This window comes from Macrobrachium rosenbergii, chromosome 53, assembly GCF_040412425.1.
Source record: "Macrobrachium rosenbergii isolate ZJJX-2024 chromosome 53, ASM4041242v1, whole genome shotgun sequence".
Classification (NCBI taxonomy): Eukaryota; Metazoa; Arthropoda; class Malacostraca; order Decapoda; family Palaemonidae; genus Macrobrachium; species Macrobrachium rosenbergii.
Window position 1 is genome coordinate 32,896,952 of NC_089793.1, and position 5,000 is coordinate 32,901,951.

The 5,000-nt window shown below is 33.8% G+C and overlaps 1 protein-coding gene across 2 annotated transcripts in view; it reads right to left on the reverse strand.

Annotated features, from left to right (window-relative positions):
- LOC136834403 (carbonic anhydrase-related protein 10-like) overlaps window positions 1–5,000 on the reverse strand; it is a 639,930-nt gene that overhangs the window by 124,103 nt on the left and 510,827 nt on the right. The window lies entirely within an intron of this gene.

The following is a 5,000-nucleotide window of genomic DNA, read 5'->3' on the forward strand; positions in this document are numbered from 1 at the left end:
ATATTAGTATAGGTATATATATATATATATATATATATATATATATATATATATATATATATATATATATATATGTGTGTGTGTGTGTGTGTGTGTATGTGTGTATCTACACATATATAAAGAAATTACTATCAGCCGTAGAAAAAATTAACTCGACTAGACTGAAAACATTTAAATGCTGGTCAATACAAAACGTGATCTTGAAATAACAAGAAAAAAACTTAGAAACTGACTTGGAGAGAAATAAAGAAAAAATAACTGACTGATAGAATACTTAGCGGATTAAATTAGCTCTCCCAATTACTTACAGCAAAATTAATATATTTTCTCTTACTCAGAACTATTTCCCTTGATTACCGCAAAGCAATAAATGTATTTGTGTGTTGAATTAGTAAGAAATGCAAACAAGTTCATTTAAGTGCAACTGCTTCATTATTAATAAGTATACGCGCATATAACAGCATACATATAAATGTACTTATAGATAAACTAACAGAGAGAGAGAGAGAGAGAGAGAGAGAGAGAGAGAGAGAGAGAGAGAGAGAGAGAGAGAGAGAGAGAGAGATTGTTACGAGAATGAGAGGAGGAAACAAGGACAGTAATAACCCATCCCAAATTGGTGCAATATGAGAGGGAGAGAAGGAAAGAGAGAGAGAAAATGTGACAGGACTGAGAGGAGGAAACAAGGACAGTAATAAGCTCATCTCTGAAGTTGGAAAGTGCAATAAGAGAGAGAGAGAGAGAGAGAGAGAGAGAGAGAGAGAGAGAGAGAGAGAGAGAGAGAGGAGGAGGAGGAGGAGGAGGAGGAGGAGGAGGAGGAGGAAACAAGGACAGCATCAAGCTCATCCTGAAATTGAAAGTAACGAAGTTTGGGGTTCCATGATCTGAATGACAAGTGGCGGGAGTAATGACGGAACTTGTCTTATTTTTTAGATCAAAAGTTTGATAAAGTGATTTGCGCTGCAATTAATCTGTATTAGCGGAGGGATTAACGCAATAAAACCAACGATCGACCCCGTTAATTCAGGGAGACGCCATTTTCTCCATGAATTGTTTAACGATTAACGGCGCGATGGTCATTACATATATATATATATATATATATATATATATATATATATATATATATATATATATATATATATATATATATTATGAGATTTCAGTGTATATTTTAACAGCTTTTGATGTTTTGTTCAAATGAGAATAATGCACTTCATAATGTCAGTGTTTCAGTTAAGTCTCTCTCTCTCTCTCTCTCTCTCTCTCTCTCTCTCTCTCTCTTCTCTCTCTCTCTTTCTTTTTTTACAATATAAAACCGTTTCCTTTATAACATAGGTTCTCATTTGATAGTCAAAGCATGGACCTCCTGTGATCTATGATTTTTTTTGTTGTTGTTGATTCACTGGACAGTCATATTTGGTAATGAACTGGAAACTGATGCTTGCAGTGCTAAATTTATTCAAATTATAAAACCGAAAAAAATGATTATCAAAATAATTCATGAGTTAGCCTTTTTAATCGTTTTATTGTCCTTTATTATTTTCTGGTCTTTACTCAAGATGAGAACCGACACTTCAGAAGGTGGCTCAGAGGGAAAAATATCAATCCTCACCATGTTCAATCCTCAAATGGCTAAACAAAGGAAGAAACCCGTGAAAAAAAACTATCACGTCTTCACAGTTGCTTCGTCCTCCTACGTAAAATAAAATCCCATTGAACAGTAAACTGAATCCAATGACGCAAAATTCGTATTTTACCTCGATCTTGAATACACTGTAATAATTCTTAATATATAGTCACCCTTACTACTGATTAACAACCTCTAATCTAGAACTCTTTATCATAACATTGTCGTTGAAAAGTTTCCTGAATGCCAATAACCATTGCTGTTATTTTCAGGTCATTCTAAGATGGTAAATTAATCGATAAACACCTACATTGTGATCATATTACTTATTCCCCATTAAGTCAACAAATTAGTTATCTTTGGAACAAATTGTCACCGAGGTAAAAATTAACTGATTTTTAGTGCCGCTAATACAGTACATTCAAAATAATAACAATCATTTTGTATAGCATACTATGTCATAAATAAAAAAAATATTGCCGAGGACGACAACAAATTTCGATCCTTCTAGTACGTGAATAAGCTTTCACATGCAATTACACAGACAAATTTATCGATGTACTGTGCTTTACATACACATTAGTATACAATATGTATATATATATATATATATATATATATATATATATATATATATATATATATATATATATATACACACACAATAATAATAACATCTCCAAAGTTTTACTCATGTTGAATAGTTCCTTTCCCATGCCTTAAATGAATGTTTACAATGATTCCGCTCTACTCCTCAGAGAAGGTACTCATGTATATGTGATGCTTACTAGAGTTTTTCATTCCTAGGGAGCCTCTTCTGTCACTGTTCTTGCCTGCATACCCGATTGAAAGTGTTCTGTTTTATTAAAAACCTAGTTCGTAATCGCATTAAGAACTTAAGAACTTGCGTTAATACCACCACAGGATAACCCAAGGTCTAGAGAATCCGGTAACCTGTCTGTTTTCTTATACAGACCACTCTGGGCATTGCTCCAAGACCTGTCTGATTGTTATTTTCCGGGCCTGAAGGCATTCAGCGGGATTTGTTACCAAAGGGGTACTGTGCAGAATCTGTGCAATGAATTGTTTATATCTTTACTCTTTCACCGTAAATATGTACACAAAACCATATGTTTGTCACACGTTTACGAGTCAGGCACATCTTCATAGGAAGGTCATCTAATAATAAATCTATTAGATTTACCAATAATTTTGTATTATTAGTATTACTGTATATTAGTGCTTTGAAATTTTTAAGAAGTATGGTTTAATTCGTATGGAGGTGTTATTTCCGAGAAGCCGCAAGTTTAAATTAATTAAGACCAACGCACGCGAGAGGAGTACGATTTCATGAACGGCGAATTTATATCGGTTAAGAGAGATGTCTGCCAACACAAATTAATGTTGGCCCGATCTTTTTTCATGCTATATTTTTTTTTAATATCTGTCGTCACTGGAAAAAAAAAGCATCAGAACTGCAACCTCAAACGATCATCTTTGAATATCCTCTGGTTAACACGCTTTCCATAGTACGTTCCTCGTTGTTGCCAGTTTTATATTTTTCATATACAGTATAACCTCATGCTGCAAATTCACATACTTATGCTTTTAGGAACTAGATCATTACAGTTACTGGAATGGGGGCTTGTCTTCATGACCAAATCCAATTCAACAAGAGCGTCGTCTTCAAAGAGAAGTCTGCGTCAATACCACTCAGAACGGCGAAGTGGGTACTCTATATGGAACTAGAAAAATAATATCGAAGTTAGGTCCAGTGTCATGCGCTAACTGCAAGACAAAGACTCCGTGTCAAAGAAAATATTCCATTTAAAATTTTGCACTATGCGCGTAGCTAAAGCTTTGAAGAGTAACAATGGCCTCAGCGGTTCCAGAAAAGTGGTATGAAGGGTATTCTAAATTTTCAGTTTCTCTGAACAAGTGGATAGAGATTTTGCGTTTATCATCAGCTCCCCCTTCCTTGAAGATCAAGCAATATTGTCATTATTAAGGACGGTAAAAGGACTTAAAGGGAACTTGTTTTCCTTTTGTAAGTGTAAAATCGATTAATCTTTTGTATATTATTCTTTTGAATGGTTTTACCTTTAAATGCTACTGTGCTGAAGTATCTAATAATAACAGAAACAATATGCCAGTGTTGTGCATTGTTATTTATGTGTTTATGTTTGTAAAGTTGTCAAGTATTCCCACACACATCCACTATTTATATATAAATATAAATATATACACATATATTTGTATATATATATATATGTATGTATGTATTTATGTATGTATATGTATATATATATATATATATATATATATATATATATATATATATATATATATATATATATATATATATAAATATTCAAGGTGATGAGGTTATCTCTATTTTGCATAAATCAAATTATGCAGATGTTGTAATAAAAGCGAGACTTCTTGTTTTTAACAAGCCGACCCATCTCCCTCAACGCCCCCTCCCCCCCGCAACACACTGGCCAAGCTGTAGCATTCCTCGGACCGGTATCTCCTCATATGCAAATTAACATTATCAAGCTAAGAACAATAATCAAATTTGCATAACAATTTAAAACATGTTGCTTAAATTCTCCTCTGAAGGCCCGTGTGCTTATTTTCTTTGTGTTTGTTTACTTGCTTTGCGTTTCACGCTGAGGAAGGATTTTGTCTACGAAACAAAGCGTCCTTTGGAGATGCTAAGCAACTTCCCAAAGAGATGCAGATTTCTTAAATGAAGACATGCCTCTCTCTCTCTCTCTCTCTCTCTCTTGTCTCCTGACTTTCAGCACACGCCCGTCGTGTCACTTATAAAGTTCGTCTATTTTATTAGCGCAGTTTTACTAGCGCAGCGGAGTTCGTCACTGTCAATACACTGGCAGTGGTCTGGTTATGGTGAAGATTGTCGAAAAGATTTTTTTTTTAAGTTTTTCATATATTTTCCATCTGATTTTATCTTTGCGGGACTTCAAAAGTTCAAGTGAAGATGCCACGTATTACTACCATAATATAATTCTACTTGTATTTTAATAATTTTCTTACATTTTTAAAATTTATTTGTGAATTTGTTGATGTCTTTTTAATAAGTGCTCTCTTCTCTCTATATTTCCCATTACCTTCTGTTACCCATAACCTTCCGTTACGTCTTTCTAATGAACACCATATTCTTTGGAAGCTTCAATTTCAAGTCAATGGCCTCGAGGGCTTGTTCCAAATGAATAGGGGGTCACCTTATAAATAATAATAATAATAATAATAATAATAATAATAATAATAATAATAATAACATAATAATCTGTGTCATTTTCTTTCACGCTCCCAGTGGCCCTTTTCTCAGAGGACCATAAGGTGG